Genomic DNA, 19409 nt, shown 5'->3' with positions numbered 1-19409 from the left:
TTCTGCTCTGATTGCTGTGGCCAGCACTTCCAACACTATGTTGAATAGTAGTGGTGAGAGTGGGCACCCTTGTCTTGTTCCTGATTTCAGGGGAAATGCCTTCAATTTTTCACCATTGAGGGTGATGCTTGCTGTGGGTTTGTCATATATAGCTTTTATTATGTTGAGGTATGTTCCTTCTATTCCTGCTTTTTGGAGAGTTTTAATCATAAATGAGTGTTGAATTTTGTCAAAGGCTTTCTCTGCATCTATTGAGATAATCATATGGTTTTTATCTTTCAATTTGTTAATGTGGTGTATTACATTGATTGATTTGTGGATATTAAAGAATCCTTGCATTCCTGGGATAAAGCCCACTTGGTCATGGTGTATGATTTTTTTAATTTTGTTTTTTGTTTTTAATTTTGTTGGATTCTGTTTGCTAGAATTTTGTTAAGGATTTTTGCATCTATGTTCATCAGTGATATTGGCCTGTAGTTTTCTTTTTTTGTGGCATCTTTGTCTGGTTTTGGAATTAGGGTGATGGTGGCCTCATAGAATGAGTTTGGAAGCTTACCTTCTTCTGCAATTTTCTGGAAGAGTTTGAGTGAGATAGGTGTTAGCTCTTCTCTAAATTTTTGGTAGAATTCAGCTGTGAAGCCATCTGGTCCTGGGCTTTTGTTTGCTGGAAGATTTTTGATTACAGTTTCGATTTCCTTGCTTGTGATGGGTCTGTTAAGATCTTCTATTTCTTCCTGGTTCAGTTTTGGAAAGTTATACTTTTCTAAGAATTTGTCCATTTCATCCAAGTTGTCCATTTTATTGGCATAGAGCTGCTGGTAGTAGTCTCTTATGATCCTTTGTATTTCAGTGTTGTCTGTTGTGATCTCTCCATTTTCATTTCTAATTTTGTTAATTTGGTTTTTCTCTCTTTGTTTCTTAATGAGTCTTGCTAATGGTTTGTCAATTTTGTTTATTTTTTCAAAAAACCAGCTTTTAGCTTTGTTGATTTTTGCTATGGTCTCTTTAGTTTCTTTTGCATTTATTTCTGCCCTGATTTTTAAGATTTCTTTCCTTCTGCTAACTCTGGGGTTCTTCATTTCTTCCTTCTCTAATTGCTTTAGGTGTAGAGTTAGGTTATTTAATTGGTTTTTTTCCTGTTTCTTGATGTAAGCCTGTAATGCTATGTACCTTCCCCTTAGCACTGCTTTTACAGTGTCCCATAGGTTTTGGGTTGTTGTGTTTTCATTTTCATTCATTTCTATACATATTTTGATTTCTTTTTTGATTTCTTCTATGATTTGTTGGTTATTCAGAAGCGTGTTATTTAGCCTCCATATGTTTGAAGTTTTAACAATTTTTTCCCTGTAATTGAGATCTAATCTTACTGCACTGTGGTCAGAAAAGATGACTGGAATGATTTCAATTTTTTTGAATTTTCCAAGACCAGATTTATGGCCCAGGATGTGATCTATTCTGGAGAATGTTCTGTGTGCACTTGAGAAAAAGGTGAAGTTGATTGTTTTGGGGTGAAATGTCCTATAGATATCAATTAGGTCTAGCTGGTCCATTGTGTCATTTAAGGTTTGTGTTTCCTTGTTAATTTTCTGTTTAGTTGATCTATCCATAGTTGTGAGTGGGGTATTAAAGTCTCCCACTATTATTGTGTTACTATTAATTTCCTCTTTCATACTTGTTAGCGTTTGCCGTACATATTGCGGTGCTCCTATGTTGGGTGCATATATATTTATAATTGTTATATCTTCTTTTTTGATTGATCCTTTGATCATTATGTAGTGTCCTTCTTTGTCTCTTTTCACTTCCTTTATTTGAAAGTCTATTTTATCTGATATGAGTATTGCGACTCCTGCTTTCTTTTGGTCTCCGTTTGCATGAAATATTTTTTTCCAGCCTTTCACTTTTAGTCTGTATGTGTCTCTTGTTTTGAGGTGGGTCTCTTGTAGACAGCATATATAGGGGTCTTGTTTTTGTATCCATTCAGCCAATCTTTGTCTTTTGGTTGGGGCATTCAACCCATTTACATTTAGGGTAATTATTGATAGGTGTGGTCCCGTTGCCATTTACTTTGTTGTTTTGGGTTCACATTTATAAAACCTTTCTGCATTTCCTGTCTAGAGAAGATCCTTTAGCATTTGTTGAAGAGCTGGTTTGGTGGTGCTGAATTCTCTCAGCTTTTGCTTATCTGTAAAGCTTTTGAATTCTCCTTCATATCTGAATGAGATCCTTGCTGGATACAGTAATCTAGGTTGTAGGTTATTCTCTTTCATTACTTTCAGTACGTCCTGCCATTCCCTTCTGGCCTGGAGGGTTTCTATTGATAGATCAGCTGTTATCCTTATGGGAATCCCTTTGTGTGTTATTTGTTGTTTTTCCCTTGCTGCTTTTAATATTTGTTCTTTGTGTTTGATCTTTGTTAATTTGATTAATATGTGTCTTGGGGTGTTTCGCCTTGGGTTTATCCTGTTTGGGACTCTCTGGGTTTCTTGGACTTGGGTGGCTATTTCCTTCCCCATTTTAGGGAAGTTTTCAGCTATTATCTCCTCGAGTATTTTCTCATGGCCCTTCTTTTTGTCTTCTTCTTCTGGAACTCCTATGATTCGAATGTTGGGGCGTTTCACAGTGTCCCAGAGGTCCCTGAGGTTGTCCTCATTTCTTTTGATCCTTTTTTCTTTTTTCCTCTCTGCTTCATTTATTTCCACCATTTTATCTTCTACCTCACTTATCCTATCTTCTGCCTCTGTTATTCTACTCTTGGTTCCCTCCAAAGTGTTTTTGATCTCATTCATTGCATTATTCATTTTTAATTGACTCTTTTTTATTTCTTCTAGGTCTTTATTAAACAGTTCTTGAATCTTTTCAATCTTTGTTTCCAGGCTATTTATCTGTAACTCCATTTTGTTTTCAAGATTTTGGATCATTTTTATTATCATTATTCTAAATTCTTTTTCAGGTAGATTCCCTATCTCCTCCTCTTTTGTTTGACTTGGTGGGCATTTTTCATGTTCCTTTACCTGTTGGGTATTTCTTTGCCTTTTCATCTTGTTTAGATTGCTGTATCTGGAGTGGGCTTTCTGTATTCTGGAGGTCTGTGGTTCTTTTTTGTTGTGGAGGATTAACCCAGTGGGTGGGGTTAGACGATTGGCTTGTCAAGGTTTCCTGGTTAGGGAAGCTTGCATCAGTGTTCTGGTGCGTGGAACTTGATTTCTACTCTTTGGAGAGCAATGGAGTGCCCAGTAATGAGTTTTGAGATGGGTCTATGTGTTAGGTGTGACCTTGGGCAGCCTGTATGTTGATGTTCAGGGCTATGTTCCTGCGTTGCTGGAGAATTTGCGTGGTATGTCTTGCTCTGAAACTTATTGGCTCTTGTGTGGTGGTTGGTTTCAGTGTAGGTATGGAGGCTTTCGGACAGTCACTTATTACTTAAAGTTCCTTGTAGTCAGGAGTTTTCTGGTGTTCTCAGGTTTTGGGCTTAAGTCTCCTGCCTCTGGATTTCAGTTTTATTCTTCCTGTAGTCTCAGGACTTCTCCAACTATGCAGCCCTCCTTTCGAAGACAATGGGTTGCTTTTCTGGGCGCCTGATGACCTCAGCTAGCGATCAGAAGTTGTTTTGCGAAGTTTGCTCTGCGTTCAGTTATTCTTTTGATGAATTTGTAGGAGAGAAAGTGGTCTCCCCGTCCTACTCCTCCGCCATCTTGGCTCCTCCCCCCAATTGAAAATTATAATACACATTTCTTCTGCTTTTTTTTTATAATTTTCCTATTTTCCCTTGCTCTGTGGGAACACTTATCATATGTCCTAGAAAAATTGGGAGATTTGTCAATACTACTGAAAACATGTGGATGCAAAGTGGAAAAAAATGTAATCAATGTAGATGAATGCTCATAATCATATAACTCTATCACTTGATTTTGGGGTGTACCAACTTGGCACAGAAAATTTTATGATCATTAAAACTATAAATCCAACCTGATCAATTTTGTCCACAGAAACTATTTTTGTGCCACTTTACTGCCTTTCTTCTTGTTGTTTTGTTCATTCTCCCACTCAAAACTGACTCTTCACAACTCCATGGACTGCAGCACACCAGGCCTCCCTGTCCCTCACCATCTCCCAGATTTTGCCCAAGTTTATGTCCATTGCATTGGTAATGCCATCCAGTCATCTCATCCTCAGTCACCCTCTTTTCCTTTTGCTTTCTACCTTTCCCAGCATCAGGGTTTTTCAAATGAGTTGACTGTTTGAATCAGGTGACCAAAGTATTGGAGCTTAAGCTTAAGCACCAGTCCTTCCAGTAAGAATTTCCTTTCAGATTGATTGGTTTTATCTCCTTGCTGTCCATGGGACTCTCAGAAATCCTCCCCAGCCCCAGTTAGAAAGCATCAATTTTTCAGCTCTCCGCCTTCTCTATGGTCCAGCTCTCACAATCATACCTGACTGACTAATGCAGAGACTGCAGATTTGACTATATGGACCTTTGTTGGCAAAGTGACGTCTTTGCTTTTTAACGCTCTGTCTAGGTTTGTCATAGCTTTCTTGCCAAGAAGCAATAGTCATCTGAATTCTAAATTAATGGCTGCAGTCACCATCTGCCCAGAACCAGTCAGTTGTTCCATACAGGTTTCTAACTGTTCCTTCTTGACCAGCATATGAGTTTCTCAGGAGACAGGTAAGATTGTCTGGTATTCCCGTCTCTTTAAGAGTTTTGCACAGTATTATGACCTATGCAGCAAAGACTTTAGTGTAGTCAATGAAACAGATACATGAAGGGGCTATTTCCTTAAGGTTTTTATTAATTAGGGTATGGCCTACAGTCACAAATTCAAAAAGTTAATATAAATCTACATTTGTTTTTTCTTACACTTTTTGTTTGTGCTGGTACTGTATTTTTTATCTTAAGATATTCATTTACAAGGTTTTGTATCTCTGTTTCTCATCAGTGAAGAAATTAGCACTTCATAGCACTTAATCCTTTTACAAATTATCTGAATACAAACTACGGTAACTGCTTCCTATGTCTATTTCAGATGAGAACCCAGGAGTAAAGTCAAATCCTGGGTCCAATATGCCTCTTAAATGTTTTAAAGAAACCTTTGAATATTTGCATTTTTGAAAGGTCAAAGACAATCTAAAGGATTCACTGTTTCTATAAAAATTTAAAATTTATGGAGTAAAATACAATTTAAAGTTTGGAATCATTTCAAAAGATATATTTTATACTGTACTGATCCACATACATTTACTGTGATTTTTTGTTTTTTTACATCTGTGTTTGAAACATCTCTGAATAAATGATGATATTGTCAGAACTCTGAAAGAATTCTGTTTATGATCCAGCCTTAACTGATAACAGAAGTAATGAGGGAAATTTCTAAGTAATAGAAGACTTTGAACTAATTGTGAAAATTTCTCTTTTTTTGAAGAGCAAATAATCAGCAACAAAAAGGAAAAATGAGGGTTCCAAGTAAAAAAATCTACTAATAGCTCTTTTAAGCTATCTTAGTTTTCTCTAATATTAAAAAAAAAAAAGAATGAAGATGAAGAGAGACTTCTCAAAAGAAGATGTATTAAGTAAAAAAAAAAAAAAAGTGTACTGAGGTAAATAGAAAATACATATTTTGCAATTATATTTTATTCATTTCCTCATTATGACTTTTTTTCTACTTAATCAGAGACATTACTTCATGGATTCCTATAGTGGAAACAGAAAGAGCAAAAATATCATTAGTCTCTTTTGTTTTACATCTAAATTGGATCTGAGGGTAAGAGAGTTACTGTTATATTAAACTGCAAAAAGAATGATAAAAATTATCTAAATCTAATAGAGAAGGATCATCTGTGCTATAAGAAAATGATGTAAGCATAACATTAAAGAAAATCTAATGGGGGGGGATACAGGGAATGATGATCTGAGGGGCTACGTGGACAGAAGTGGATCAGTTCAAAAGACTACTAGGTAATGGATAACATGAAAGCAATGCTCAAGTTCACACATCATGATTGTTAGTAAAGAAGAACTGAGGAGGCTTTGGTGGTGAAGTCAAGATCCTTGTTATCTAATGCCTTCCTCAATATTGCCTTGCAATTTATCCATTGGTAACCCATCAGGGAGGTCTACTCTTTCCTTAGAAACCATTTTGTGTCCAATTATATACTCCTCTTTTTAAATATCCTCATGACTTTCCTAAGCTACAAAAATAGATGCCATGTGTTTTTGGCCTTCCAACAGGCAATGGTATTGAGGAAAGGAATATTCACTCTGGCTTGTGGGAAAGTCTGGGAACAATAAAATCACTTTAAAAAATAAAAATGTTCAACCCATCTGCTAACCATGTAGGGACAGATAAAAAAGAATATACTTTTATACATGAAGTTGGAAAATGTCTGTAGGTAAAACTATAAGCAAGCACAATAAACAGACATCCTACTATGTAACTGCCATAAACATAAATTAATTCACACTCTTTAGAGGTTATTTGACCATTTATATTGAAAACCATAAAATTCATTATACCTTTAATAGAGAAATCACTTCTAGGAACTTATCCTAGAAACCTTAGTAGGAATGTGCAGAAGTGTGTATGTGTGTGTGTGTGTGTGTGTGTGTTAAAGTATCATAGGTATTACTGAGACATTGTTTATTATATTATAATTCTCAAAACTACCTAAATACCAAAATAAGTTATCCTTCAAGTATCCAAGTAAAAGTGTACTCTTGTACCCATAGGACAGAAAAATTTGGAGGCAAATTTATTATAGTCATAAGGTATTTCAAGTATATCTTGCTTTATATCATTAAATACAAACATGAATTTTTTATAAGTGAAATAAAATAACATGCTTCATTGTATATGGGATTAGAAAATACACAGACAGAAATGCACAGAGGCAGACACTCATGCCTACACACACACACATATACGTTCATGCACACTGTCCTAGGTGCCCAGAATTATGTAAGACCAGAATTTTGTTATTTTTTTAAAGATGGGAAAACTTCTGGAACACTGTTAGCAAAGTAAGGCTACTTCACTTGTTGCTGACTAAAGTTCCTGAGTATCCTATCACACTGAAAACTTTGATGGGGTTCCACAGAACCTGCTCAGAACCCTCCTGAAAGAGTATCATGTTATCTCTCAATTCTTGCACAGCTTCCAGTTACTTGAGCCAACTACTCAACAATCACTCCCAGCCCAATATTTCAACTTGATGCCTTTATACCCCAGAATATGAAATAGAAAATTTGTCTTTTGGGATACACCTAGAGTCAAGATAATGCCAACACAATAGAAATTTCCCTTAGAAAAATATTGTAACACCTGAGAACACAGTAATAAGAAGGCAATCAGTTGACTACTTTTATTTTTTTTTAATTTATTTATTTATTTATTTTTTCAGTGGGTTTTGTCATACATTGACATGAATCAGCAATAGATTTACACGTATTCCCCATCCTGATCCCCCCTCCCACCTCCCTCGCCACCCGATTTGAGATTCAATGGAGTTGGCATCCAGCTTTGTGTCCCCACATATAGGTTTCCAGACACCCACTATAGTGTATTTTTACTTGATTATGATATCTACATTTGAATATACAATTATATTCTCAAGTAACATTTTGTTTTGCCCTAATACTTACTCTTGTGAAAAAAGAAATACCTAAAGCATTAAAAATGGATTGTTGTGCTGTTCAGTCATCCAGTTGTGTCGAACTCTTTGAAGCCCCATGGACTGCAGCACACCAGGCCTCCCTGTCCCTCACTATCTCCCAGAGTTTGCCCAATTTCATGTTCATTGCATCAGTAATGCCATTCAGTCATCTCATTCTCGTAAGTTCTCTTCTCCTTCTGCCCTCAATCTTTCCCAACATCAGGGACTTTTCCAATAAGTTGCCTGTTCATATTAGATGATTAAAATACTGGAGCTTCAGCTTCAATATCAGTCCTTCAGTGAATATTTTGTGTTGATCTCCTGTGATACTGACTAGTTTGATATCCTTGCTGCCCAAGGGACTTTAAGAAGTCTTCTCCAGCAACACAGTTTGAAGGCATCACTTCTTTGGTGTTCTGCCTTCTTTACAGCCAACTCTCACAACTGTACATGACCATTGGGAAGACCATAGCCTTGACTCTACAGACCTTTGTCAGCAGAGTAATGTCTCTGCTTTTCAACACAGTGTCTAGATTTGTCATCGCTTGTCTGCCAAGAAGCAGTCATCTTCAGATTTCATGGCTACAGTCACCATCTGCAGTGATTTTGGAGTCTAAGAAGAGGAAATCTGCAACTACTTCTACCTTTTCTCTTCCCATTTGTCATGGAGTAATGGAGACAGATGCAATTTTTTTTTTTTTTTGAATATTTAGTCTTAAGCTGGCTCTTCCACTCTCCTCCTTCACCCTCATTAAGAGGCTCTTTAGTTCCTCTTTGCTTTCTGCCTTTAGAGTGGTATAAAAACATTCAGAAAACTAAGATCATGGCATATGGTCCCATCACTTCATGGGAAATAGATGGGGAAACAGTGTCAGACTTTATTTTTTGGGGCTCCAAAATCACTGCAGATGGTGATTGCAGCCATGAAATTAAAAGACACTTACTCCCTGGAAGGAAAGTTATGACCAATCTAGATAGCATATCAAAAAGCAGAGACATTACTTTACCAACAAAGGCCCATCTAGTCAAGGCTATGGTTTTTCCAGTGGTCATGTATGGATGTGAGAGTTGGACTGTGGAGAAAGCTGAGCACCAAAAAACTGATGCTTTTGAACTGTGGTGTTGGAGAAGACTCTTGAGAGTCCCTTGGACTGCAAGGAGAGCCAACCAATCAATCCTAAAGGAGATCAGTCTTGGGTGTTCATTGGAAGGACTGATGCTGAAGCTGAAACGCCAACACTTTGGCCACCTCATGTGGAGAGTTGACTCACTGGAGAAGACCCTGATGCTGGGAGGGATTGGGGGCAGGAGGAGAAGGGGACGACAGAGGATGAGGTGGCTTAATGGCATCACCGACTCGATGGACATGAGTTTGAGTAAACTCTGGGAGTTGGTAATGGACAGGGAGGCCTGGCATGCTGCAATTCATGGGGTCACAAAGAGTCAGACACGACTGAGCAACTGAACTGAACTGAACTGAACTGAACTGAATCCACATATATGAGACTGTTGATGCTTTTCCCACCTATCTTTATTTCAGCTTGTAATTCATCCAGCTCAGTATTTCTCATGATGTACTCAGCATATAGTTTAAACAAACAGGGTGACAGCAGACAGCCCTCTCATACTCCTTTCCCTATCTTGAACCAATCAGTTGTTCCACACAGGGTTCTAACTGTTGTTTCTTACCCACATACAGGTTTCTCAGGAGACAGGTAAGAAGGTCTGGTTTCCCATCTGTCTAAGAGCTTTCCACAGTTTGTCGTGATCTACACAGTCAAAAGCTTTAGCATAACTGATGAACCGGAGATAAATATTTTTGTGAAATTCCCTTACTTTATAATCCAGCAAATGTTGGCAGTTTGATCTTTATTTCCTCTTACTATTCTAAACACAACTTGGACATCTGGAATTTCTTTGTTCACATAATGCTGAAGCCTAGCACATAAAATTTTAAACATGACCTTACTAGCATGGGAGATAAGTGCAATTGTCTGATGGTTAGCATATTCTTTGGTAATACCTTTCTTGAGGATTGGGATGAGGACTGACCTTTTCCAGTCCTGTGACCACTGATGGCTCTTCCAGATTTGCTGACATAATGAATGCAACACCTTGGTGGCATCATCCTTTAGGGATTTGAATAGTTCTGCTGGAATTTCATTGCATCCATTAGCTTTACTAACAGGTGTGCTTCTTAAGGCCCACTTGACTTCACACTCCAGAATGTCTGGGTCTGGGTGACTAACCACACGTTCATGATAATCAGGTTCATTAAGATCTTTTCTATATGGTTCTTCCATGTATTCTTTCCATCTCTTCTTGATCTCTTCATTGTCTACAAGGTCTCTACCATTTTTATCCTTTATTGTGCCCATTTTTGGGTGGAATGATCCCTTGATCTTTCCAATTCTCCTGAAGAGATCTCTAGTCTTTCCTGTTTGGTTGTTTTCTTCTATTATTAAGCACTGTTCATTGAAGAAGGCCTTCTTGTTTCTCATACCTATTCTTTGAAACTCTGTGTTTAATTGGATATACCTTTCCCTCTCTCCCTTGCTTTTTGCTTATCTTCATTCTTTTGCTATTTGTAAAGCCTCCTTAGAAAACCACTTCACCTTCTTGCTTTTCTTTTTCTTTGGGATGGTTTTATTTGCCACTTCCTGTACAATATTACAGACCTCTCTGAACATTGTTAACTACATCTAGTCCCTTGAATATATTCATTATTTCTACTAAGAATTCATATGGGATTTGATTTAAGTCATACCTGGCTGACCTATTGTTTTTCCAAGTTTTCTTTAGTTTAATCCTGAATTTTGCTACAAGAAACTGATGATCTGAGCCAAAATCAGCCCCAGGTCTTGTTTTTGCTGACTGTATACAGATTTCCCATATGTGGCTACATAGAATGTAATCAATTTGATTTCAGTACTGACCACTTGGTGATGTCCATGTGTAAAGTCATCTCTTGTGTTGTTGAAAAGGATATTTGCTATAACTAGTGTATTCTCTTGGCAGAATTCAGTTAGCCTTTGCCCTGCTTCATTTGTTCTCCAAGGCCAAATTTGCCTGTTACTTCAGGTATATCTTGACTTCCTACTTTTACATTCCAATCCCTGATGATAAATAGAATATCTTTTCTTAGGTGTTAGTTCTAGGAGGTCTTTAAGGTCTTCACATGATTGATCAATGACAGTTTCTTTGGCATCGGTGGTAGGGGCATACACTTAGATTACTGTGATGCTGAATGGCTTGTCCTGGAAATGATCTGAGATCATGCTGTCATTTTTGAGGTTAAATTTCATTTTTGAGGTTGCACCCAAGTACTGTATCTCAGACTCTTTTTTGATTATGAGGGCTACTCTATTTCTTCTATGGAAAGATTACTATAGCACTAATAAATGAGACAAATTTTAATCCAGATATGACAAATTCACTACAAAATTTTCAGAATTGATTGTTAAAGTTTATAATATAGAACTTACATGTCAGGCAAATAACAATTTTATGTCCACTTCAAGCAAAAATGTCAAATTTTCTGATTAGTAGGCTATACTTATTTGAAAAGGATAACACTATTTAGTAGAAATGTATCATATAATGGCAAGAGTATATTAATTAAGCAGCAATATTGAAAAGAAATATAGCCTGGTCAGAATGATCATCATCAAAACTCTGCAAACAATAAATTCTGGAAAGGGTGTGGAGAAAAGAGAATCCTACTACTCTGCTTTTGGGAATGTAAATTGTTAAAATCACTCTGGGTAATAATATGAGCTTCTTTGAAAAACTAAAAACTATTATATGATCCAGCAATCCTCCTCCTTGGGCACATATCCAGGGAAAACCATAATTCAAAAATATACATGCATGCCAATGTTCACTGAAGTACTATCTATAATAGCCAAGACATGGAAGCAATATAAATGCTCATGGAAAGCATGAGCAATGGATAAAGAAGATGTGGTACATATGTGATAGGATACTATTCAGTCATAAAAAAGAGTGAAATAATGCCATCTGCAGCAACATTGATAGACCTAGAGATCATCATATGAAGTGTCAAAGATAAATATCATATGTCACGTGTATGTAGAATATAAAATATGAGACAAATGAACTTATTTACAAAACACACTCACTGACTTTGAAAACAAACTTATGGTTACCAAATGGAAAAGGTGTGGGAGAGAGATAAATTAAAAGTTTGACATGAACAAATAAAATAATCAACAAAGACCTAATGTATAGCACAGGGAAATCTACTGCCGCTGCTGCTGCTGCTAAGTCACTTCAGCCGTGTCCGACTCTGTGCGACCCCATAGACGGCAGCCCACCAGGCTCCCCCTTCCCTGGGATTCTCCAGGCAAGAACACTGGAGTGGGCTGCCATTTCCTTCTCTAATGCAGGAAAGTGAAAAGTGAAAGTGAAGTCGCTCAGTCATGTCGGACTCTTCGCGACCCCATGGACTGCAGCCCACCAGGCTCCTCTGCCCGTGGGATTTTCCAGGCAAGAGTACTGGAGTGGGGTGCCATTGCCTTCTCCGGGGAAATCTACTAAATAGTCTGTATTAATCTATACAGGAAAAAAAAGAAAATCTGAAAAGAATGGATGTCTATGCATAACTGAATCTTTTACCTTCACACCTGAAATTAACACAACATGGTAAATCAACTATGCTTTAATAGAAAATAAATCATTCCAATTCTATATCTCTGAATATAGAATTCCAAAAGAATCTGAATGTTTCTTCCTTAGGAATGTCATTTCGTCAGTGGTCAACTTCTTAAAAGAAAAAAAATGAAAATTTAAATGCATTAGCTTTACACTTTTTTTTTTTTTTTTTTTTGGCAAGAAGAAAATAAATAAAAGTAAATAATAATGGCACTTACTTGATACTTTTGAATTAAACAAATGTTTAGTAACAGAGGGCTTCCCTGATGGCTCAAATGGTAAAGAATCTGCCAGCAATGCAGGAGATCTGGGTTTGATCCCTGTATTGGGAAGATCCCCTGGAGAAGGAAATGGCAACCCACTCCAATACTCTTGCCTGGAAAATTCCATGGACAGAGGAGCCTGGTGGGCTACAGTCCATGGGGTCACAAAGAGACAGACATGACTAAGAGACTAACACTTTCACTTTCACTTTAGTAACAGAGTTTAAGTAACTGTTCTACCAAGATTTGGAGGCATCTTTTGACTTAAAAGAAGCCAAATATAAGCTTATACTATACCCTTCTCTATCAATGAGACTGCTTTTGATATATATATATATATACATATATATATATATATAACTTTAAACAATAAAAAAATACATCATATAAACAAGAAGTTCTTTCATGGCAACATGCTTCTATACACTAATCCTATAGAAAAGATCAAAGCTTCTACCTCAACAATAGCTCTTTCAAAAATTAAGAATGAAATTGCCTTAGTTCTGCATCTGAAGTAGTACATTATGGAATGCACTAATTGGCTTAGGTCATTTGGGTTTCCTCTAGGAACTGGAGTAGGTTTTCTCCCATTTGAATTCAGGAAATGCAGGGTATAGTTAAAAGACTCAACCAAAACAGTGTTCACTCCACTTGCAACTCAAAGTAGCAAGTGAGTTTTAAGAACTGACCAGAGTTTGTCATTGTTCATTTCTTAAGATAGTCTTCATGCAAAAAAGTAAAATTTCACTTCTAGCTTAGGCTCCACTATAAACATTCTCTCTATATGTTGAGACAGGATGGTGTATATTTTAATGAGAACCATGTAAGCCAGAGAAGGACACAGCCTAGAAATATTAAGTAAGCTCACGAAAGGAACTGAAGTGATGACTCAGTGTCAGATGAAGTCTATTGAGCATTTGACTTCTGTTCAACTGAACAATACGTTGAAAATCACAATATTCAAGTTTTAAGATGTATTAAAGTAAAACTTTAAGTCTTGTGTTTCTGAACAGCTTTTGATAAATAACATCAATAAAAAGAGAAGCAGCCAGTGAATGTAGTACTGATTCCAATCACGCACTTAAAAATTCTTCTTTTAATTTTATTACTTTTTCCTACTTTCTTTCTCATGCTCCATCTGCAAGTTACTAATCCAAGAACCATCTCCTCTGAGTATATGTTATTTCCCACAGAGAGAGTTTCTTGAACTAAAAGGATGTTAAAAGAGAGATTAGTGCCGTAGAGAATCTCCTCCTGAAGCAAAAAGTGGACCCAATAGGACAATCAGAAGGAAAGTACAATTTGGAGAGTTGAAACAAAGCAGGTGCCAGAGTATATAGTTAGGAGCACAGGGCCCAGAAACCTCGGACAGCCTCATGAGAACTTTTATTAAGAAAGTGAAAGTCGCTCAGTAGTGTCTGACTCTGGGACCCCACGGACTACACAGTCATGGAATTCTCCAGGCCAGAATACTGGAGTAGGTAGCCTTTCCCGTCTCCAAGGGATCTTCCCAAATCAGGGATCGAACCCAGGTCTCCCACATTGCAGGAAGACTCTTTACCAGCTGAACCACAAGGAAAGCCCAAGAAAACTAGAGTGGATAGCCTATCCCTTCTCCAGGGGATCTTCCCGACCACGTAATCAACCGGGGTCTCCTGCGTTGCAGGCGGATTCTTTACCAACAGAACTATGAGGGAAGCCCAAAGACACACTTGTTTCTAAAAGCCTCCATCCTCTCCATGACTTTTCAAATTGGTTTATAATTGTGTTAAATTTCCTAGGATAATCACTCTTTGGAAGAAAGGCATCCTGATAATCACAAAACTTGACACATTTTAGATACAATGTATATTATGAAATATTTAACTGACCATATACAAATAGTAAAAGCTGTATTGATCAAAAATAATCACAAATTTTATGACATGTACTAGTTTCTCCAGGAATTGGTAAGCTAAAATTTTTATGACAAACCTATATAGTTATGAACATGTCTGATGTACAGAGAGTCTGTTAACAGTCTCTGCCTTCTCTCTCTTGACACAATGTTTTAGCCAATGTTGCCCCAAGAACTAAACTTTTGTTAAAATTTTCCATGATTCTTTTAAAATAACTACTCATTTTTAAAAATTCATAAAACCTTTTAGAATGTGCTGTACTATTTAATATTTAGGGTTGCTCAGTACTGCTCACACCTATGCTTTATTGCCAATATCCCCCAACAGTGGTATATTTTCTATAATTTATGAATCAATGTTGATACATTATTATATCCTAGAGTTCATAGTTTACAACTCTTGATGTTGTGCATTTTATGTGTCTGGACAATTGTTTAATGACATGTATCCATCACGATAGCACCAAGCAAAATAGTTTCACTGCCCTAAGACTTCTCTGTGCTCTGCATATTCATCCCATCTCCCCCCTAATCCACGACAGTCACTTCTTTTTACCATCTCCATAGTCTGCCTTTTCCAGAATGTCCTAGAGTCAGAAGTATAAAATATATGGCCTGTTCAGACTGGCTTCTTTCACTTAGTAATATGCATTTAAGCTTCCTTCGACATGTCTTGGGCTTGATAGTTAATTTGCTTTTACACTGAATAATATTCCACTTTTGGGATGTACCACAGTTTATTCATTTACCTACTGAAGGGGCATCTTAGTTGCTTCCAAATTTTGACAACTGTGAATTCTCCAGGCCAGAATACTGGAGTGCGTAGACATTCCCTTCTCCAGGGGATCTTCCCAACCCAGGGATTGAACCCAGGTGTCCCATGATTCAGGTGGATTCTTTACCATCTGAGCCATATGGGAAGCCCAAAATAAAGAGCATGAGGTGAAAAAAATAATGTCAAAGTCTCAGTTGTATGGAGAGATTAAAATTTTACATAAAATGATTGGTTATAATTCAACAGTACCTCCAAGACTGGAACCTCCAAGACTAGATAGTAAAAAGCTTGAAAGCTAAGTTTCATAAATGTTTGGATAATTGATAACTGCATGGTAATTGATAGATCCTCTGGGATATAAAAAGAAAAACAGATTTTCTTGTAACTCATTGTCCTTATGATAATCAGTTTTTAATTGGGCTTCAACTGTAAATACTTTTCCATTGTCATAGTAAAGTTTAGACTCCACTACCTCCTCTCACCCATCCTCAGAACTGCCATTTGAAAAAAAAACACTGCTGTAAAGAAGTATTCATTCTGCATACATTCTGTAAAGAAACTATTTAAAGCAGTGTATAAACCACAACTGAACTAGACTTTTCAAAATTGTGTTCTAGATAACAAGAGCTTTAAGTCCTATATCATTCTTAACATATATTAGCATGTTAAATATTCTGTAAATGTATTAATGACAAATACTTAAATTTCTCAAACTTACAGGTGCTCAAAACCCTTCTCACAATTAACAGCAAATAGATTAGAAACAGTGATCTAAAAATATAAATTTACATTTTTTAGATTCTAAATTAAATATGCCACATAGTTTTAATGTGATAACTCATTTGTCAGGTATTAATATAAAGTCACACAAAGTAAATGTCTCATGTTCCTCTATTTATTCTTAAAGCATGTATAGAGCAATCTTTGCACATAAAGAGTGCTCTTTGCTATTCAAAGAATAAATAACTAAAAGATGTTACTAAAAAACTGGTGATGTAGGACAGAAGATTATACACAAGAGAAGCTTTATCATTCAGTGTAATAATTGATAAAAAAATAGGTAATATTTTGATAGATTATTTTTTTTTACCAAATACTGTCTTTTAAAGTTTAGTTTGGTAAAACCTTCCTATGTATACTAATTAGAATAAATTTGAACACAAATTTACTACACAGGATTATAATTTTGGATTTAACTTCTTATAATGATATCATATTTTCAAAGGATTTTTAGAACATTTGGAATTGTTTATGCCTATACATAATAAAATCAGATAGGATGTCTTAGTTATTGTTTGTTCATTTGCTTTCTTCTGTCGACTTGCTCTCCTTTTAGGTTTTCCAAAGTAGTTTTTGTGTAAACTCTGACCAATACTTCCAACTTGTTGCCCAAAGCAAAGTTAAGATTGGGAGATTTGATTTAATATGTCAGTTTAACCACTGATATGACCTTTTTCCTTATTATGAAGAAGAAGGTCTGGTCCCATCAGAATCATCAATCTTCCCTTCCCCTCAGATTTAAGAATGTCAAGTTTGCTATACTTATCTAATTCATCATATTTCTTTTATGCACTTATGCAGTTCATGTCATTTGATTCATTTTTAGAAGAAATTTTCATAAGTGACCTTATCCACCTTTGAAAATTTACTTCAGTTGTCTATGTGATATTTGAGCACCTACTATTTGAGCTTGCCTTCAGGTTAAAGAGCATCAATGTAGATGGTGAAACAAAATCTGCATAGTCACCAACATGTAGCCAATATAAAATAGCAAACAGACTTGAACTGAATCAATAAAATAACAAGTAGAATCAGGTAAGCAAAATAAATTTTGTGAATTGTTAGGAAGAGGAGAGATCATGTTGACTGGTAAAATAATAAAAAAGATCAAATTGTTGAATCACTTTCAACACAAATGATAGATCTTATATATAATTGAAGGAGAAGGAAATAGCAACCCACTCCAACCTTCCTGCATGGAGAATCCCATGGACAAAGGAGCCTGGTGGGCTATGGTCTATGGGATTGCAAAAAGTTGGACATGATGGAAGCAACTTAGCACATGCCCACACATATATAACTGAAATCATTTAATGATTCAAAGGTGAGAAGAGCTAAGAGCAACTCATTGGAAAAGATCCTGATTCTGGGAAAGACTGAAGGCAAAAGGAGAAGGCAGTGGCAGAGGATGAGATTGTTAGATGGCATCACTGACTCAGAGGACATGAATTTGAACAAACTAAGGGAGACAGTGCAGGACAGAGGAGCCTGGCATGCTGTGGTCCATGAGGTCACAAAGAGTTGGACTTGACTTAGAGACTGAAGAGCAGAAGCAACAATAATAATTCAAAGGTACAAGAACAACAACACTCAGGCCAAGAATTTTTCCCCCAGAGAGATTTGACTTTGTCAGTACAATTCCCTAATTGTGATTTCTTTCTGACATTTGGAAAAATTCTGGTGCAGATTTGAGATGTGAATGTAAGCAGTGTATGTGGAGCACCGTTGGAAGAGAGGGACTCATTCAGTTATGAAACATCTCCTTTTTATACCCTATTAATTACATAATATATTTTCCAGTGGTCCATGATTTATAAATCCACAAACTGTAGATTCCTTTACATTATACAGAGGTGAGACTTATCCAGATGAAAGATAAGAATTCTCTATTATTTCTTTGCAGTAAATAATAGTGTATATTCCAGGGAATTGTCTTCCAAATGATTTTGAGAGGGTCATTTTTTTCTTTCCCAAGTATCTCAAAAAAAGAGAAAATAAATTACGAACCTGTGGTTAATTTTACATTTCCAGTTGATAATATTAGGATTATTTATGGGAGAAAATGGTATAACCTCATTGCTTAAGTATGGTCAGCACAGCTGCTCAAGGTCTAGTTCTTATGTCGAAACAATCTTGTTCCCAACTACATGTTCCAACTATTGAAAAATCCCATACACTGAAAGATTTATTCTTCCCTTTATAAAAATCATACATCAATATAATTCTGTCTCCTAATAAACATGATAATGTGAAGAAAAGTAAGATATGAAATAAGTAACAGTGAAAACTCAGATTAAAACAGGCAACACTGATTTTTAGAGGGATCATTCTTCATCTTAATAGAATACATTTACAAGACTGTATAGGAAACATATTTAAGTGTTTTCTCTTGTAGCTTCCCCAGATGTCATTCTTGAAATTTAAAAAGATTTTCTGATAAATGTGAGGCAATTTTGGTGTGCTATAAATACACTACATCATAAGCCTGTAGAAATAAAGCTACCAAGACTTGAATGATATTAAACGACTTGGCAGCTATTTAAAATTAAATCAATATGACTCTTTTTGGAAGCACATCTTTGTCAATCAAATTCCTTGAGGTGCCTGCCCTAATATTCATTAATTCCTGATTGCTGACATTCAAAATATGTAGGAATCATGAGTTAAAGGCCAAGCCATATTGAAAATGTGTTAAGTCTATTACCATTAAGCCATAGATTATCTACTAGTAATGTAAACTCATCTAATTTTTTCCACTTTTGTTCCATTCATCTGCATTCCAGGGAGATGGTACTGTTGACCAGTTTGTATTTGTCTACCATTTTATTGTTTTTATATTCTTTTTTCTTTTTACCAGTATTCCAATAAATATATAATAAATGAAAAATGCTATTAAAATTCATAGACAGTTGCATGGTGTTAAGTCAATTCATTACTGTCAAACATCACTAAATGACATAAGCAAGTGTACATAAAGATCGTTAAGGAAAAAATATATATATATATATAAAGGGTGTATTTTGAGATCATTTTTTAAACAATTATATTACAGAATTTTTAATCATATGTTGTTGTTGTTCAGTCACTAGGCCATGTCTGACTCTCTGTGACCCCATGGACTTCAGCATACCAGGCTCCTCTGTCCTGCACCATCTCCCATAGGTTGTTCAAATTCATGTCCACTGAGTTGCTGATGCTATCTAACCATCTCATCCTATGTTGCTCACGTCTCTTACTGCCCTCAATCTTTCCCAGCATCAGGATGTTTTCCAATGAGAAGGCTCTTCACATCAGGTGGTCAGAATATTGGAGCTTCAGCAACAGTCCTTCCAATGAATCAGCTTAGTTCAGTTCAGTCGCTCAGTCATGGTCA

The sequence above is a fragment of the Dama dama genome, chromosome 30, assembly GCF_033118175.1.
Source record: "Dama dama isolate Ldn47 chromosome 30, ASM3311817v1, whole genome shotgun sequence".
In the NCBI taxonomy this organism is placed as follows: Eukaryota; Metazoa; Chordata; class Mammalia; order Artiodactyla; family Cervidae; genus Dama; species Dama dama.
This window is presented reverse-complemented; position numbering follows the sequence as displayed.